Source organism: Triticum aestivum, chromosome 3B (genome assembly GCF_018294505.1).
Source record: "Triticum aestivum cultivar Chinese Spring chromosome 3B, IWGSC CS RefSeq v2.1, whole genome shotgun sequence".
In the NCBI taxonomy this organism is placed as follows: Eukaryota; Viridiplantae; Streptophyta; class Magnoliopsida; order Poales; family Poaceae; genus Triticum; species Triticum aestivum.
In genome coordinates this window covers 98,498,173-98,518,962 of record NC_057801.1, presented here as the reverse complement: position 1 = coordinate 98,518,962, position 20,790 = coordinate 98,498,173, and positions in this window count along the sequence as shown.

Below are 20,790 nucleotides of genomic sequence, written 5' to 3'. Positions count from 1 at the left end.
ATCAATCTCTATCATTTTATTTACTTGCTTTGTTTTTACTTTGCATCTATCTATAAAAAATACCAAAAATATTATCTCTATCAGATCTCACTCTCATAAGTGACCGTGAAGGGATTGACAACCCCTAATCGTTGGTTGCGAGTTGCTATCATTTTGTGTAGGTATGAGGGACTTGTGTGTGGTCTCCTACTGGATTGATACCTTGGTTCACAAAAACTGAGGGAAATACTTACACTACTTTGCTGCATCATCCTCTCCTCTGCGGGGAAATCCAACGCAGTGCTCAAGAGGTAGCACAAGTCATAGAAAAACTTTTTCTTTTTTTGGTATGTGAAGCTAGGTGGTATAAATTTAGAAACAATATATTAGCATAATCAGCATACCATGGAGTGCTACGAGAAGTGCTTATGACATTTCATTGTTCATCAGGAAAGCTATGATCAATAGGTAGTCGGTCATCAAGAACATTCTCTAACCTAGATAAGTTGTCTGCAACAGGGTTCTCGGCTCCTTTTCTATCAACAATATGATAATCAAATTCTTGCAGCAAGAGAACCCATCTAATAAGTCTAGGTTTTGCATCTTTCTTTTCCATAAGATATTTAATAGCAACATGGTCTGTGTGAATAGTTACTTTAGAATCAACAATATAGGGTCTGAATTTATCACAAGCAAATACAACTGCTAGAAGTTCCTTGTTGGTAGTAGCATAGTTTCTTTGAGCATTGTCTAGAGTCTTACTAGCATAATAGATAACATTTAATTTCTTATCAACTCTTTGCCCTAGAACAACACCTATAGCATAATCACTAGCATCACACATAATTTCAATGGGTAAATTCCAATCAGGTGGCTGAACAACAGGTGCAGAGACTAATGCTTTCTTAAGTATTTCAAATGCTTCTACACAATCATCATCAAAGACAAATGGTACATCTTTTTGTAATAAATTTGTCAGAGGCCGAGAGATTTTCGAGAAGTCCTTAATGAACCTCCTATAGAATCCGACGTGACCAAGGAAACTTATTATACCTTTGATGTCCTTGGGACATGGCATCTTTTCAAGAGCATCAACCTTGGCTTTATCAACTTCAATACCTCTTTCAGAAACTTTGTGCCCCAAGACAATACATTCATTAACCATAAAGTGGCACTTTTCCCAATATTAGTTTCTTCACATCTCTGCAAAACTCGAGCAAGATTGATCAAGCAATCATCAAAAGAGGAACCATAGATGGAAAAGTCATCCATGAAAACCTCACAAATCTTTTCGCAAAAGTCAGAGAATATAGCCATCATGCATCTTTGAAAGGTAGCAGGTGCATTACATAAACCAAAAGGCATACGTCTATAAGCAAAAGTACCAAAAGGGCATGTAAAAGTAGTCTTTGATTTATCTTTGAGAGAAACCAGAATAACCATCTAGAAAGCAATAATGTATATGTTTGCATAATCTTTATAGCATTTGATCAATAAAAGGTAAGGGGTAATGATCTTTCTTAGTACCCTTATTCAATTTGTGGAAATCAATTACCATCCTATAACTTGTGATAATTCTTTGCAGAATCAATTCATCTTTATAATTAGGGACAGCAGTAATACCTCCCTTCTTAGGGACACAATGGACAGGACTTACCCACTGACTATCAGCAATGGGATAAATTATACCTGCCCCAAAAGCTTGAGTATTTCTTTTCTTACCACTTCTTTCATTTTAGGATTCAAACGTCGTTGAGGATCACAAACTGGTTTGGCATCGGCTTCCAAATTTATTTTATGTTGACATAAAGTGGGACTGATGCCCTTAAGATCATCCAGAGTATAGCCAATAGCGGCACGGTGCTTTTTCAGAGTTTTCAATAATCTTTCTTCTTCATGCTCTGAAAGGTTAGCACTAATAATGACATGATATATTTTTTTTCATCAAGATAAGCATATTTAAGATTATCAAGCAACAGTTTAAGCTCAAACACGGGATCACCCTTGGGTGGAGGAGGATCCCCTAGGATTTCAACAGGCAAATTGTGTTGCAGAATAGGTTCCTGTTTAAAGAATACTTCATCTATTTCCCTTCTTTCATTCATGAACGTATCGTTTTCATGGTCTAGCAAATAGTGTTCTAAAGGATCACTAGGAGGTACGGCAATAGAAGCAAGACCAATAATTTCATCCTTACTAGGAAATTCTTCCTCACGATGTTGTTTACTAAATTTAGAGAAATTAAACTCATGAACCATATCATCCAAGCCAATAGTAACAACATTCTTTTTGCAGTCTATCTTAGCATTAACAGTATTGAAGAAGGGTCTACCAAATATAATCGAACAAAAGCTATCTTGTGGAGAACCAAGAACAAGAAAATCAGCGGGGTATTTAGTTTTCCCACACAAGACTTCAACATCTCTAACAATTCCTATTGGAGATATAGTATCTCTATTGGCAAGTTTAATTGTAACATCAATATCCTCTAACTCAGCAGGTGCAATTTCATGCGTAATTTCTTTGTATAAGTCAATGGGTATAACACTAGAACTAGCACCCATATCACATAAGCCATGATAACAATGATCTCCTATTTTAATAGAAATAACAGGCATGCCTACCACAGGTCTATGTTTATCGCTATCACAGGGTTTAGCAATTCTAGCAGTTTCACCAGAGAATTGAATAACATGCCCATCAATATTATCAGACAAGAGATCTTTAACAATAGCAATATTGGTGTGACACACCAAAATTTTTACTTTGGTTTTCAGCAAAAAAAAACTTTGTGGTTTTTGAAAAGAGGCCATTTAAAATTTTCCAGAAAACCTTCCTCTTAAGAAACTCTCTTTCCTTTGGCAAGGTTTTTGTTCTTGCTTCAAACTTTGGTGTTTGACCTTTTGAAACTTCTTCTCTGTTGGCTCTCTCTCAAAATTATTTTTGGGAGTTTAATCTTTTTCTTTTAAAAAGAAACTCCATGAAATTTGGGATTTTCATATCTTGGAACCACCATGACTTGGCATTCTTGCCCATGTGGTAAAACCCCTCCAAAAACTCCCCTACAACTTGTGATCAACCTAAATTCTCTGTCCCAACTAATCCAAACTGGTTTTGGATTTTATTCTAATTATTTTTCCCCTCAATTCAATTCTGAAAATTATTTGGAGCCTGAGAGATTTTCAAAGCAAGTGCCCTATTGCAATTGAGTTTTGACCTCAAACCAATTCTCCTGGATTGTCCTTTGAACCCACAACCCAGAACCATCTTGATCCACTCCTCCTCTTTTCAAAATTTTCAAAATTTAGTCTCTGCAAGTTTGGACCAGATTTGCCAAATTTGGTGAAATTCATATCTACACTCCTCCAAAAATTCCACCAAAATTCAGGCAGCCTATTTGAGCAAAGAGAAGCCACTCCACCAAAAATCAGCTCAAGGAAAAATCCCTACATGCTTGGATCATTCGGTCGAACACCTGGTGGGCATTGTTACTGTTCAAAGTTCAGAAAATTCAGTTTTTAGTTTCGACAGTTTCAGTCACGCGGCCACAGTGCACTTGGCACATTGCTCGCGGCCTCGCTTGCTTGTCCGAAGCTTCACACGCGCACTTGGCGCGACCCTGGCGTCGGTGGCACCCTGGCCCGCCTGCGCCGGCGTGTATTGCGGCGGCCGGCTCCCCGTTACGGCCGACAGGGAGGAGAACGGCGGCGCAACGCCGTTCGGCGCCGCCCAAATCCTCTGGTGGCTCCGCGTGGCCTTCTCCGTGCCAGCGCACGCATGCGGCACCGTCGCCGTGGCGCAGCACGCACGGAGCGCGCTCTCTGCCGCCGACGGGCCCGCACCACCCCGTTCCGTCGAGCTCGCCCTTAACACCCAAACCCCGGCCAGCTTAGCACAAAAACAGACCCTTTGAACCTCCGTGATGACGCTCGACCCCCTAACCACCCCGACCGAGCACTGCGCCACCGTAATCGCTCGCCGGAAATCTCCGTTCACGGCAACCGCCTCGGGCCGCCTATAAAAAGGGCCCCGAGCTCACCCTCGTGCACGCAGCATCACCACTCCTCACCAAAGCCCCGCCAGGCCACTAGGGGGACCTCGAGGAGGTCTCCTTCCCCAGCTCCGGCCGCCCCGATCCGCCTCGGCCTCCAGCTCGATTCACTTCGGTGAGGCCACCTCCGGCGCCCAAACCTCATCCGTAGCCCTCTCTTGCACCCAATAGTCTAAACCCCACCTCAATTTAATCTTTGCAGCCCTCTCCGACGAGCTCCATCCACGCCCGAACCACCGTCCGCCGGAGTTGAGACCGCCGTCGACGTGCTGCTCACCGGCGACCAACACCACCACCCACCGTTGCGGAAGGACACGGTGAGCACATTGGTAACCTCTGATCCCCATGCCTCGCCGTGGATCGCCGCCGGCGACCACAGCAGCTCTCGGGCGCCGACGAGCCTCGTCCCTCCCATTTGAAAATTTAAACATGACAAGTGGGACCCGCTGTCAGCCTCCCTGTCCTTTCTAAACGAAGCGTTATCTGAAAACGCCTTCTGCCAAATACGTTTTCTCTTCGGGCTGGCGTAATTGCTACCGAAGCATTTTCTGCTTTTATAAACTAGCCCCTGGAAATCTTCTGTTTCATTACAGATAAGTCCCTGGACAAAAACCCTTATAACTTTTAGTCAGAAAAGTATTTTTGATTGATTCTTTTTCTGTTCTCTTTAAAATTTTGTCTAGTTTTTTATCAGTTTTATTTGAAAAATATTTGGTTTACCTTATGTGCTCTCCTTGGTATTTACATTAGCGCATATATTTTCTTTAAACCGTAGATACCGAAGGAGGTGACGGAGCCGCGAACTTCACCGAGCTAGGCTCCGACTACTCTGAACCAGGCAAGCATGTTTGAACTTTTGATATTATGAGTCTCTTGGCATGTTTTGCATCTAGTTAGTTTCATGGCATGCCGTTGAGTATACCGATGAACGTTATTTTATGTGATAAGGAGGTAAGTGAGTTCGATGATCCATACGCGGATGAATGTGAATATGAATGGCCATGTGTTGGCATGAGGATGGGTATGACGGCAGTGTTGTAGCATGCCAGTCTTACGCCAGACTATGTGACTTCAGTGTCAAACCATATCGGTCCAGTACCTATCATTCCCTTCCTTGTACTACCACATGTTTTCCGCAAGGAATATGGTTTAGTAAGTTTCAAACCGCTTTCATGGTACACACCAAAGAGGAGAGGCCGTGATGATGGTTCCATGGCCCTGGATTAAAGCCAGTCATCCGGTCAGGGGGCATGGGTGTTTCCGGTTGGGACCGAGAGGGGGGCACCCCTTAGAGCGCGCGTATATAAATTTGATCCCATGCTATTCGAGATTGTGATCTCCCCGTCTCAAAAGTTTTTCTTGGACGATGACTAGGGTGATTCCTAGCATCGAGAGGTAGGATGGGTGTGTACCGGTTAGCTGTGTTTTCCTCTGAAATACCGTAAACAGAACTAGTCCTTCGTGACTACGGAAATCTGTTGACTGTGGGAAAAATTTTGTACAAACTCTGCAGAGTCATATATTCCTCAAAATCATCTCTTCCATGTCAAGTTTCGTTCCTTCTTATCCTAATCAATTGTCAGCTTTGATGATAGAGACTCCGGTGAATCGCATGAGTGCTAAGTCCGGTTAAATGATCACTCCTGTGGATGGACTAACCCGTTTGTTTTCATGAATTGAATGTTTATTATGAGTATTATGTACTTGTGAATAAAAGCCCTTTTTGTGATGTCGCTCAGACGTCCGACTGTGGCATTTCTTTTAAAGCCCTTTATGTGATGTCGCTCAGACGTCCGACTGTGGCATTTCTTTTAAAGCCCTTTCTGCGATGTCGCTCAAACGTCCGACTGTGGCATTTCTTTTAAAGCCCTTTATGTGATGTCGCTCAGACGTCCGACTGTGGCATTTCTTTTAAAGCCCTTTTTGTGATGTCGCTCAGACGTCCGACTGTGGCATTTCTTTTAAAGCCCTTTCTGCGATGTCGCTCAGACGTCCGACTGTGGCATTTCTTTTAAAGCCCTTTCTGCGATGTCGCTCAGACGTCCGACTGTGGCATTTCTTTTAAAGCCCTTTCTGCGATGTCGCTCAGACGTCCGATTGTGGCATTTCTTTTAAAGCCCTTTCTGCGATGTCGCTCAGACGTCCGACTGTGGCATTTCTTTTAAAGCCCTTTCTGCAATGTCGCTCAGACGTCCGACCGTGGCATTTCTTTTAAAAGCCCTTTATGTGGTGTCGCTAAGATGCCCGACTGTGGCACCATTTCCTTATTTTTTTTTGTTCACCCTTCGAGGCGTCGCTTCAGACACCCGATCGATCCTTATTTATGTTCTGTGGAATTTCAGGCGGACTACCGCCGTTTTCCCTTTTTACTCACCCGTTATGCCAATTTTATTTATTGTGCATTAATGAATTAATCATGTTGCATCCATGCATGCATCTGTTATATCTTACGTCCGAACTGTCTTGCGAGTACTTTCAAAGTACTCACTGGCTTGTTGATTTGGCCAGATGCTGACGAAGGCGATCTCATGGATGAAGAGTTCGATAGCGAGTCCGACACTTAGAGGAGTCCCAGTCAGTCTCATGCGACCCTGGATTTGGCCACTGTTTTATATCCGCTTCCGCTACCAAATAAATTCATCGAGCCTCTCCTCGACGCTCGATGAGATGACAGACGTAGAGTCTTGTATTTCTCTCCCCGCTGTGTTTTTCCACCACCAGCCTATCCTTGAGTCAGTAGTATGTCTCCACACCACTGTGTTCTGTCCGCCATTATGTATGATTATTGGCGTGCTTGTAATAATTTGGTTGAGCAACCGTAGTTCGACCCTGTAATATATTTTATGCTACTGGCTTATTGTATCAAGAATTCGTCTGCCAGTGTGGAGGATTTCTCTCATACTGGACTCAAAAGACTGGTTTATCAATAAATATTTTTATTGGAAAACCGGTCGTGACAATTGGGTTCTAGTTTGACTTGCTCAGGTGGCGTATAAGTCCTAATATTGCTTTTACGGACAATAGTTGAAGCTTTAGCATGATCATTCATTCTAACAGCGAAAGGTGGTTTCTCAACATAAGAGGTGGGAACAATAGGATCATTGTAAGGGACAGTCTTTTCTTCAACTTTAATAGGTGCAGCTACTTTTACTTCTATGGGAGGATGATATTTAAACCACTTCTCCTTAGGGAGATCAACATAAGTAGCAAAAGATTCACAGAAAGAAGCTACTATCTAAGAGTCAAGTCCATATTTAGTGCTAAACTTACAGAAAATATCAGTATCCATAAAAGATTTAACACAATCAAACTTAGGTGTCATACCTGACTCCTTACCTTCGTCGAGGTCCCAATCTTCAGAGTTGCGTTTAATTCTATCCAAAAAATTCCATCAAAATTCAATAGGCTTCATCATAAAAGATCCAACACAAGAAGTATCGAGCATGGTGCGATTGTTATCAGAAAGCCAAGCATAAATCTTTGCATAATTACTTCTCTTGCGATCTCATGATTGGGGCATGAATATAACATTGATTTAAGCCTCCCCCAAGCTTGAGAGATGCTTTCTCCTTCGCGAGGACAAAAATTACATATATAATTACGATCACGATGAACAAGATGCATAGGGTAATACTTTTGATGAAATTCCAATTTAAATCTTTTATAGTTCCATGATCTCATATCATCACATAGACTATACCATGTCAATGCATCTCCCTTCAAAGATAAAGGGAAGGCCTTCTTCTTAACAACATCATCGGGTATACCTGCAAGCTTAAATAGTCCACAAACATCATCCACATAGCGTAGATGTTCATCAGGATGCTTTGTTCCATCTCCTGCAAAAGTGTTAGCTAGCAGTTTTTCCATCATACCCGAAGGAATCTGAAAAGGAGTTTCATTTTCAATAGGTTTAGTAGGTTCAGTAGGTTGAGGAGCAACTCTTTACTCTACTGGACGGGGTGAAGATACCCCGAACAAGCCCCTCAGAAAATTACTTTCCATAGTAACAAGTGACAGAAAATTTCAGCACACTAAATAAATTTTTCCTTACCAAATTCCACCTACCAAAGGAGCTTCACTCCCCGGCAACAGCGCTAGAAATGATAAGCGGTTTTCAGCAAGGTATTCTCTGCAAGTACTGAAATAAGTGGTAACAGATAGTTTTGTGATAAGATAAATTGTAACGAGCAACAAGTAACAAAAGTAAATAAAGTGTAGGAAGGTGGCCCAATACTTTTTGTAGAAAAGGACAAGCCTGTACAAACTCTTATAATAAGAAAAGCGCTCCCGAGGACACATGGGAATATCATCAAGCTAGTTTTCATCACGCTCATATGATTCACGTTCGGTACTTTGACAATTTGATATGTGGGTGGACCGGTGCTTTGGTACTGCCCTTACTTGGACAAGCATCCCACTTATGATTAACCTCTATTGCAAGCATCCGCAACTACAACAAAACTATTAAGGTAAACCTCACCATAGCATGAAACATATGGATCCAAATCAGCCCCTTATGAAGCAACGCATAAAGTAGGGTTTAAGCTTCTGTCACTCTAGCAACCCATCATCTACTTATTACTTCTCAAGGCCTTCCTCTAGGCCCAAATAATGGTGAAGTGTTATGTAGTCGACATTCACATAACACCACTAGAGGTTAGACAACATACATCTTATCAAAATATCGAACGAATACCAAATTCACATGACTACTAATAGCAAGACTTCTCCCTTGTCCTCAGGAACAAACATAATTACTCACAAAGCATATTCATGTTCATAATCAGAGGGGTAATAATGTGCATAAAGGATCTAAACATATGATCTTCGACCAAATAAACCAACTAGCATCAACTACACGGAGTAATCAACACTACTAGCAACCTACTAGCACCAATCCCGGACTTGGAGACAAGAATTGGATACAAGAGATGAACTAGGGTTTGGAGATGAGATGGTGCTGGTGAAGATGTTGATGGAGATTGCCCTCTCCCGATGAGAGGAGCGTGGGTGATGACGATGTTGATGATTTCCCCCTCCCGGAGGGAAGTGTCCCCGGTAGAACAGCTCTACCGGAGCCCTAGATTGGTTTCGCCAAGGTTCCGCTCGTGGCGGCGGAGTCTCGTCCCAAAAGGTTGCCTTCTATTTTTTCTCATCGAAAGACTTCATATAGGAGAAGATGGGCGTCGGAGAGCCACCAGGGGGCTGACGAGGTAGGGGGGTGCGCCCAGGGGGGGAGGGCGCGCCCCCACCCTCGTGAGCAGGGTGTGGGCCCCCTGGCCTTCATCTTTGGCGATGATTTTCATTATTTATTTTAAGATATTCCGTGGAGTTTCAGGACTTTTGGAGTTACGCAGAATAGGCCTTTAATATTTGCTCCTTTTACAGCCCAGAATTCCAGCTGCCGGCATTCTCCCTCTTCATGTAAACCTTGTAAAATAAGAGAGAATAGCCATAAGTATTGTGACATAACGTGAAATAACAGCCCATAATGCAATAAATATTGACATAAAAGCATGATGCAAAATGGACGTATCACCTGCAAACAAAAGAGAGCGGACAGGAACAGAGAGACGCAGACTTGGCCTCTATGCTAGGGGTTAGTCGCTGCTCAAGCACTATCAACCCTAACCGAGGGAGAGACTCAACCTAGCATTCATGCTATAACTTAGGGCGCTAGCACTTCGTTTATTTATGCCCAGGGTCTGCGCTTGGTGTTGTACAGAGGGTTACATGCCTTGTCGGCAAGGCTTGTACAAAAGGTGACTTGCCGGGGGGACGGCAGCCGCGCCTTATGGGTAAAACTTGCGAAGATGCTCGATGTTCCAGGAATTGCTCACTGGAATGGCATCTTTGGTCTCCAGGCGGACTGCGCCGGGCCCGGTGACTCGTGTTACCCGATAAGGGCCTTCCCACTTTGGCGTCAACTTGTTGGAATTCTTGGCCGACTGAACACGCCAAAGAACAAGGTCACCTTACTCAAAGCTTCGGGCATGATCCTTGCGGCTATGGTAGCGGCGCAAGGCTTGCTGGTAGCATGCTGCTCTCACAGCCGCCCGAAGACGATCTTCCTCGAGGAGCTCGCGTCATCTTGCCGCAATTGCTGTTGCTTAAGATCATCATAAGCGAGCACTCGAGGTGACCCGTATATGAGTTCCATGGGGAGAACTACTTCTGCCCGTATACCAGGGCAAAGGGTGTCTGGCCGGTGGCTCGATTTGGCGTGGTTCTGCTCGACCAAAGAACCGCGGGCAACTCATTAATCCAGCGCCTTCCGCGCAGCCTATCAAAAGTCTTCGTCCTCAAGCCACGCAACACTTCAGCATTTGCCCTCTCTTCTTCGCCGTTGCTCCGTGGGTGTGCCACGGAAGCCAAATAGACCTTGCTGCCGAGGTCTCCAATGTATTGCATGAAGGTGTGGCTTGTGAACTGCATGCCATTGTCAGTGATGACTCTGTTCGGCACACCAAAGCGGCAAACTAGCCCCTTAAAGAATTTGACCGCTGACTGTGTGGTCACCTTCCTCACTACTTCCACCTCCGGCCACTTTGTGAACTTGTCGATTGAAATGTACAAGTACTCAAAGCCCCCGACGGCGCGGGGATAGGGGCCCAGTATGTCGAGTCCCCAGACCAAGAACGACCAGGAGAGAGGGATTGTCTGCAAGGCTTGAGCTGGCTAAAAAAGCTTCTTTGAATGGAACTGTCACACTTCAAACTTGGTTACTAGTGCCGTCACATCTTGGAGGGCAGTGGGCCAGAAGGAACCTTGCTGCAAAGCCTTGCCGGCAAGGGCCCTTGACCCTATGTGGGATTCACATATGCCTCCATGTATCTCCGCCAACAGATCCAGTCCTTCCTCCCGGGGGATTGATGTCTACTACACAACCTTCTTCTTGTAGACGTTGTTGGGCCTACAAGTACACAAGTTTGTAGGATAGTAGCAAATTTCCCTCAAGTGGATGACCTAAGGTTTATCAATCCGTGGGAGGTGTAGGATGAAGATGGTCTCTCTCAAACAACCCTGCAACCAAACAACAAAGAGTCTCTTGTGTCCCCAACACACCTAATACAATGATAAATTGTATAGGTTCACTAGTTCGGCGAAGAGATGAAGATACAAGTCCAATATGGATAGTAGAAAAAGGTATTTGTAATCTGAAAATATAGAAACAGCAAGGTAATTAATGATAAAAGTGAGCGTAAACGGTATTGCAATGGTAGGAAACAAGGCATAGGGTTCATACTTTCACTAGTGTAAGTTCTCTCAACAATAATAACATAGATAGATCATATAACAATCCCTCAACTTGCAACAAAGAGTCACTCCAAAGCCACTAATAGCGGAGAACAAACGTAGAGATTATGGTAGGGTACGAAACCACCTCAAAGTTATTCTTTCGGATCAATCTATTCAAGAGTTCGTACTAGAATAACACCTTAAGACACAAATCAACCAAAACCCTAATGTCACCTAGATACTCCATTGTCACCACAAGTATCCGTGGGCATGATTATACGATATGTCACACAATCTCAAATTCATCCAACCAACACAAAGTACTTGAAAGAGTGTCCTAAAGTTTCTACCGGAGAGTCAAGAAAACGTGTGGCAACCCCTATGCATAGGTTCATGGGCGGAACCCGCAAGTTGGTCACCAAAACATACATCAAGTGGCACATGATATCCCATTGTCACCACAGATAAACACGGCAAGACATACATCAAGTGTTTTCAAATCAAAGACTCAATCCGATTAGATAACTTCAAGAGGGAAACTCAATTCATCACAAGAGAGTAGAGGGGGAGAAACATCATAAGATCCAACTATAATAGCAAAGCTCGCGATACATCAAGATCATGCCATAGAGAGAACACGAGAGAGAGAGAGAGAGATCAAACACATAGCTACTGGTACATACCCTCAGCCCCGAGGGTGAACTACTCCCTCCTCGTCCTGGAGCCCGCCGGGATGATGAAGATGGCCACCGGTTATGGGTTCCCCCTCCGGCAGGGTGCCGGAACGGGCTCCCGTGAGGTTTTTGGTGGCTACAGAGGCTTGCAGCGGCGGAACTCCCGATCTATCTTGATATTCGATGTTTTTAGGGTACATAGGCTTATATAGGTGAAAGAAGTCAGTCGGGAGGTGCTCGAGGTGCCCACGAGACAGGAGGGCGCGCCCTACAGGGGGGGGGGCGCCCTCCAATCTCGTGGGTGCCTCGAGTATCTTCTGACGTGAACTCCAAGTCATGAGGATCATATTCTTCCAAAAAATCACGCTGCCGAAGGTTTCATTCCGTTTGGACTCTGTTTGATATTCCTTTTCTTCGAAATACTGAAACAGGCAATAAAACAACAATATGGGCTAGGCCTCCGATTAATAGGTTAGTCCCAAAAGTAATATAAAAGTGTATAATAAAGCCCGTGATCATTCAAAACAGATAATAAAATAGCATGAATGCTTCACAAATTATAGATACATTGAAGACGTATCAGCATCCCCAAGCTTAATTCCTACTCGTCCTCGAGTAGGTAAATGATAAAAGAAAGAATTTATGAAGTGTGAATGCTAGAAGGTGCACAAGTTTGATCAGGATCACCCCAACACAAAGTGCATTCCAAAGGATAAAATGAAAAATGGAAAGGTGAAGATCACCTTGACTCTTGCATAAAGTAAAAGATAGGCCCTTCGCAGAGGGAAGCAGGGGTTGTCATGCGCTTTTAGGGTTGGATGCACAAAATCTTAATGAGAATGAACGTCACTTTATATTGCACTTGTATATGGACCTTTATTATGCAGTCCGTCGCTTTTATTGCTTCCATAACAAGATAGTATAAAGCTATTTTCTTCACACCAAAAGATCATACATATTTAGAGAGCAATTTTTATTGCTTGCACCGATGACAGCATACTTGAAGGATCTTACTCAATCCATTGGTAGGTATGGTGGACTCTCATGGCAAACCTAGGTTTAAGGATATTTGTAAGCATAAGTAGTATCTCTACTTGGTGCAAGGAATTTTGGCTTGCATGAGGGGGAAAGGCAAGCTCAACATGTTTGAATGATCCATGACAATATACTTTAACGGAGATGTCAGAAAACATAACCCATTACATTGTCTTCCTTGTCCAACATCAACTCTTTAGCATGTCATACTTAATGAGTGCTCCCAATTATAAAAGATGTCTAGGATAGTGTATTTATATGTGAAATCTCTATCCCTTCAATATTCTTTCATGAATTGTTTAAATGACCAATACAATGCCTGCTAACCTTCAATAAATTTAGATCCTCTACTTCTTAGATGTGAAGTCATTACTCCCCATGGGATAAGCAAAAGAGACATATAATTTCAGATTTATGACAATCAAGTTTTTAAAAAATTTACTCATAGGATATAAGTGAAGCACACGAGTAAATGACAAACTACTCCAAAAAGATATAAGTGAAGATCAATGAGTAGCTAAATAATTATGTAACTATGCAAAGACTCCCTCTCATTTAAGAATTTCAGATCTTGGTACTATATTCAAACAGCAAGTAAAACAAAATAAAATGGCATTGCAAGGATAGCACAACTCATGTGAAGAAGCAAAAACTTAGGCTCAACCGATACTAACTGATAGTTGTTGAAGAAGAAAGGTGGGATGCCTACCGGGGCATCCTCAAGCTTAGATTCTTGAGACTTATTGAAATATTATCTTAGGGTTCCTTGGGAATCCCCAAGATTGAGCTTTTGTGTCTCCTTAATTCCTCTCATACCATGGTTTCTCTTTTTATCAAAAGCCTCATCCACACCAAACTCAACAAGAACTCGTGAGATAGGTTAGTATAAACCAATGCAAAACCTTATCATTTTCTACTGTAGCAAATCACTAAAATTATTATTCAACATTGAATACTAAATTCCTCTGTATATTTAATACTCCTATCCTCAAATAAAATCATTAAACAAGCAGACATATTCAAACAATGCAAACATAACAGCAATCTGCCAAAACAGTCAAGTCTGTAAAGAATGCAGGATTCATCATACTTCCCTAACTGCAAAAATTATGAAATAAAATTCCCACTGTAGTAAATTTGTCAGATCTCATTATGCAAAAAGTTTCAATATTATATCATGCTCTGACTGTTCTAGGGAATTTTTGCAACAGCGGTAAACTTTCTGTTTTCAAACAGCAACAAGTATACTAGCAAAATAAGCATGGTAAAGGCTATCCCTGACATTTTTATTGAAACTAAAGATTCCAAACATTATTCTAACTAACATCAAAAAAATACAAACAAAATAAAATGACGCTCCAAACAAAACACATATTATGTGGTGAATAAAAATATAGCTCCAAGTAAAGTTACCGATGAACGAAGACGAAAGAGGGGATACCATCCGGGGCATCCCCAAGCTTAGGATCTTGGTTGTCCTTGAATATTACCTTGGGTTGCCTTGGGCATCCCCAAGCTTAGGCTCTTGCCACTCCTTATTCCATAGTCCATCGAATCTTTACCCAAAACTTGAAAACTCCACAACACAAAACTCAACAGAAAACTCGTAAGCTCTGTTAGTATAAGAAAATAAAACCACCACTTAGGTACTTTAGTGAACTCATTCTAAATTCATATTGGTGTAATATCTACTGTATTACAACTTATCTATGGTTGATACCCTCCGATTCTACTCATAGATTCATCAAAATAAGCAAAGAACACATAGAAAACATAATATGTCAAAAACAGAATAGTCTGTAGTAATCTGTATCAAACATATACTTCTGGAACTCCAAAACTTCTACCAAATTAGGAAGTCCTGAGCAATTTATGTAACAATCCAGAGCAAAAAGAATAAGATCAAAAGCACGTTTCTGAGAATTAACAAAACTAATTTACTGGGTGCAAAATTTTCTGATTTTCACCAGGATCAACACAACTATCACCGTAAGCTATCCTAAAGGTCTTACTTGGCACTTTATTGAAACAAAATCTATAAAACATGATTACTACAGTAGCATAATAATGTGAACACACAAAAACAGTAAGGATATATATTGGGTTGTCTCCCAACAAGCGCTTTTCTTTAATGTCTTTCTAGCTACGCATGATGATGACAATGATGCTCATATAAAAGATAAGAATTGAAACATAAAGGGAGCATCATGAAGCATATGACTAGCACATTTAAGTCTGACCCACTTCCTATGCATAGGGATTTTTTGAGCAAACAACTTATGGGAACAATAATCAACTAGCATAGGGAGGTAAAACAAGCATAGCTTCAAGATTTTCAACACATAGAGAGGACACTTGACATTATTGCAATTCCTACAAGCATATATTCCTCCCTCATAATAATGTTCAGTAGCATCATGAATGAATTCAACAATATAACCAGCACCTAAAGCATTCTTTTCATGATCTTCAAGCATAGAAAATTTACTACTCTCCACATAAGCAAATTTCTTCTCATGAATAGTAGTGGGAGCAAACTCAACAAAATAATTATCATGTGAGGCATAATCCAATTGAAAACTAAAATCATGATGACAAGTTTCATGGTTATCCTTATTCCTAATAGCATACAAGTCATCACAATAATCATCATAGATAGCAACTTTGTTCTCATAATCAATTGGAACCTGTGCCGAACTAGTGGAATCATCACTAAATAAAGTTGACACTCTTCCAAATCCACTTTCATGTTCATCACAATAAGATTCAACATCCTCCAAAATAGTGGGATCACTACTTCCTAAAGTTGACACTCTTCCAAACCCACTTTCATCAATATAATCATCATAAATAGGAGGCATGCTATCAAAATAAATTTGCTCATCAAAGCTTGGGGGACAAAATATATCATATTCATCAAACATAGCTTCCCCAAGCTTGTGGCTTTGCATATCATTAGCATCATGGATATTTAAGGAATTCATACTAACAAAATTGCAATCATGCACATCATACAAAGATCTAGTACCAAGCATTTTAATGCATTCTTCTTCTACCACTTGAGCAAAATTTTCCTTTCCATCATTCTCACGAAAGATATTAAAAAGACGAAGCATATGAGACAAACTTAACTCCATTTTTTTGTAGTTTTCTTGTATAAACTAAAGTAGTGATAAAACAAGAAACAAAAAGATTGGATTGCAAGATCTAAAGATATACCTTCAAGCACTCACCTCCCCGGCAACGGCGCCTGTCAGTGTACTAGAGTAGGGGTACCCTAGTATCCCGAACTTGTGCATGGGCAGTTGCAGCACCCCGTGGCAAGGCTTGCCGGGTGACCGCCAAGGTCCTCCGAGGTTCCTGTGGAGCCATTCAAGAACAAAGTATTCAAGCCAAGGAGACAAGACCCCGGCAAGAGGAGCTTGCCGGGAAGGCCAACCAAGGCATCTCAAGGAACTTGCCGTGACGCGCGACGCGTCCCGGCGAGGCCCGGTGAGCGACAAGCTTCCGGACGTGACAAGACAATGACCGCGGCAAGGCGCTTGCCGCGGCAAAGCTACCACCCTGTACCTGCGCTCTAGCACATCCACCAACGTGTCGCCCTGGGGCCTTTCCAGGCGCGCGTGGCAAGAGGCTGTGCAACCAGCGGTGCGCGGTGGCATGCGGCGCTGACAAGATTGCCATCGTGGCGAGCGGTGGCGTCCCTGACGGTCCCTTTTTGCACTATTTGGGCGACGTAGACGGGCATGTAATGCCTTTATCCCCTGCCGTCAGGGTTAGGTAGGATACACTGTACAGGTAGTTGTACCAACCCCAATTCCCTTTCCATTTTTACCCTTATCCACGTTGCCACCTGTCGGTGACCCCTTTAGCATATAAAAGGAGGCCCATGCACAACATAGAGGGGGTTTCGAGGACAAAAAAACACTCACGCTCGGTCTCGTTAGCACTCAGCGCTCCCGAGCAAGAACTCAATACACTCAGACATGCAGCAGTAGGAGTATTTTCTCTCCGGAGGGCTCCGAAGTTGGGTAAACCGCTCGTGTGCTTCACCTCGATCTGCTCTTCGTGCGATCTCCGCCTCCCGCCGATCCCCATAGGTGTTCGTGGATCAGCCTTCCCCGACATCTTTGGCGCGCCAGGTAGGGGCGCGTCGAGGTCGTGTGAACCTCATCCGGCATCCATACGAGCTAGATCTTCATCTTCTTCATCGACATGCCACCGAAGAAGAAGGCTTCGGCGGCAGATGTTCCGTCCACGTCGATCCCACCACCACAGGAGCAAACGGGTGGTGGGGTAGACGCCGGCGGAAGAACGGACATCGACGAGGGAGCTCACGGTGCTGCCAGGTCCAAGGACAAGGCTGCGCAGACCTCGGCGTCCGTACATGCACCGCGCCCATCTCAGGAGGCGCAGGACCAACCGCTTCATGGTATTCACAGGGCCATACGTTCGTTGAACCAAGATCGAGCTGGTGGATCTCGGGGTGCTCAAGACCAGCATGCACGCCAACATGCTGGCACGAGCGAGGCACGGTCGCCTGGACGTGATACTGCTCCTTCTAACATAGTTAGAAGTCCGACCATATCCCGCTCCTCGCACCGTTCGCCACTGCCTCCCACCACTACAAGAGAAGCTTTGGCGCGAGCTCAACTGCTCTTGGATTACCCTCCAACGGCAGACAAGATCGATGAATGGAGGGCCACCATTCAGAGTCTCATCGGCTTCGCCAACGGCGACACTCCGCGGCAGCCGAGTACATCGCTGCCGCGGCAGGACTGCCAGGCACGAGTGGGTGACAACGAAACTGGTGGGGTGCAACCACCATGCACTCTCCACCCCGAAGGCCAAGATCGCCGACTCGCCGGATCCACCTCGACAGTGACTCCACCGCATCATCAGATCCACGAGCTCGTCGTGATCAGCGCCAAGTTCTTCACGAACGACAGCAAGAAGACGCTCAAACTCGCATCGAGCGCCGAAGAGAAGCACGGCGTCAATCGGACCAGCGCGCTGGGCCCTCTGTCGACATGCATGCGCCAGGGGAACCAGGCGACTTGCCGTACGCTGTAGGTTGCCCTGCGTTCACTCGTGAGCTGCGGCAAGTCCAGTGGCCCAGCACGAAGAATTTCAAGCTAGACGTACCAGAGAAGTACGACGGCAAGTCGCATCCGTCGGAGTTCCTTAGCGTCTACACCATCGCGGTGCAAGCTGCCGGGGGGCGGGACGATAGGATCCTGGCCAACTACTTCCCGCTGGTGCTCAAGCCCAATGTTAGATCCTGGCTCATGCACTTGTCGAACAACTCCATATCCTCCTGGGCGGACCTATGCCATCAGTTTGTCGGTGCCTTTACAGGCGGCTACAAGCCTCCTGGCCAAGAGAGCGACCTTCATCTCGCCCAGAAGGAAGGAGAGCCCCTGCGCAAGTACATTCAGAGATTCAGCCGCGTACAGCACAACATCCCAGATGTTCACCCTGCCGCGGTATTCAGCGCGTTCCATCAGAACGTGCGAAACCGCAGGATGCGGGAGGAGATGGTGATGTCCAAGATCAGAGACGTCAGTGAGCTACATGCCCTGGCCGACAAGTGTGTGCGTGCTGAGGAAGGAAGGAAACTCCCTGGAGAGAATACAGAAGCAGGAGGATCTGATAGTGAGGAGGTTGCCCCGGCAAAGAAAAACCGACGGCGGAACAACAGGAAGAAGAAAGGCAAAGATGTGCTAGTCGTTGAGCAGTCCGGCAATGGAGCTGGCGCCAAGAAAGCCAAGACTGGTAGCTCCGCCGAGATGATTGCCGCAGGCACCAACTACCAGGCTGTGGCGGTCGCCGACAAGCAGGACGGCACCAACAAGCAGTACTGCAAGATCCACCGCACCAAGGGCCATGACCTCCAGAGCTGCAAGAAGGTCGAGTAGCTTGTTGAGCAGCAAAAGGCTGAATACGAGCGACGTGACAAGGAGAAGGCCCAGGAAGGTGCTGGAGGAGCCGGCAAGAAACGCCCCGGCTGAGGAGGACGCCGCGGCAAGGCCAAGCAGCGGCAAGGAGATAGACCTCCCCACGGTCGCGACAAGGATGAAGATGATGACGACGATGAAGATATGGATGATGACGAGACCGATGAGCAGGAGTTCCAGAAAGCCACAGAGGTCCTGTGCATTGACGGCGGTGCTTCTCTGCATACTTCACACCGCCAGCTCAAGCAGTGGGTGGGGGAAGTCAATGCGGCGGAACCACCCGTCGAGTCACGCAAGCCTCTGAAATGGTCCAGCACGCCTATCATCTTTGATATTGAGGACCACCCTGATCGCATAACTGCGGTCGGGTGCTTGCCGATGTTGGTTTCACCAACTATCCGCAACCTCAAGGTCACTAAGATGCTAGTTGATGGCGGGGACGGCTTGAACCTGATCTCCTCCACGGTACTCCAGAAACTCCAGATCTCTGATGGCGAGCTCGAAGAGACAGGCACATTCCAAGGAATCAATCCGGGAAGAAGCAAGCCGAAGGGAAAGATCACGTTGCCAGTGACATTTGGTAGCGAATTGACTTTCAGGACTGAGAGGGTCACTTTTGACGTTGCTGACTTTCCATTGCCTTACAATGGGATACTCGGCCGTCCAGCACTCGCCAAATTCATGGCAGCCTCTCATTATGCATACAACATACTGAAGATGCCAGGCCCGATAAGTGTCATCTCTGTCCCTAGCGACAAGAAGGATGCTCTTATCTGCGCCGACAAGATCTACCGGGAAGCATCAGCCGCAACAGATCGCAAGTCACTTGCCGTTGAAGCTCCCGGGGCGAAGAAGAAGACCAAGTCCGGCAAGAGTTCTGATGCCCACTCCGGCAAGCGCACCTCTTCGGAGTGCTGCGCTACCATCGAGGACGCACCATCGAGCTCCACCGACAAGTGTAAGAAGACAATGGCAGCTCCACCAGAGACCAAGAAGGTGTCTGCCAAGGAGGATGGCACATGTGGTACCTTCACCATCAGTGCCACTCTCGACCCCAAATAGGAAAGCGCGCTCGCTGCTTTCCTGCGGGCGAACGTCGACGTATTTGCGTGGCAACCGTCTGACATCCCCGGTGTTCCCAGGAAAGTAATCGAGCACCATCTTGCCGTCTGTCCTCATGCGCGACCCATCAAGCAGAAAGTTAGGAAGCAGGCAGTGGAGCGCCAAGAATTCATCGCAGAAGAAATCAAGAAATTGGAAGCAGCAGGCCTTGTCACAGGAGTGCTCCATCCTATGTGGTTGGCCAACCCTGTAGTCGTGCGCAAAGCAAATGGGAAATGGAGACTTTGTATCGACTTTACCGATGTCAATAAAGCTTGTCCCAAAGACCCATTTCCCTTGCCGCGCATCGACCAGATTGTTGACTCCATGGCCGGATGTGACTTGCTTTCATTCCTTGATGCATACTCAGGATACCATCAGATCTTCATGGCAGAAGAGGATGAGGAGAAGACCGCATTCATCACCCCATGTGGCACATACTGCTTTGTACGGATGCCTTTCGGTTTAAAGAATGCTGGTTCAACATTTGCAAGGGTAGTCCATCATGCTTTTGAGCCGCAAATGCACAGAAATGTGGAAGCCTACATGGATGACATAGTGGTCAAGAGCAAGGACAAGGCGACTCTGATTCAAGATTTAGACGAAACCTTTGCAAATCTGCGCAAGATCAACCTCAAGCTTAACCCCGAGAAGTGTGTGTTTGGAGTCCCCTCCGGCAAGCTTCTCGGGTTCTTCGTGTCTCAGCGGGGAATTGAGGCCAATCCCGACAAGATCAAGGCCATTGAGCAGA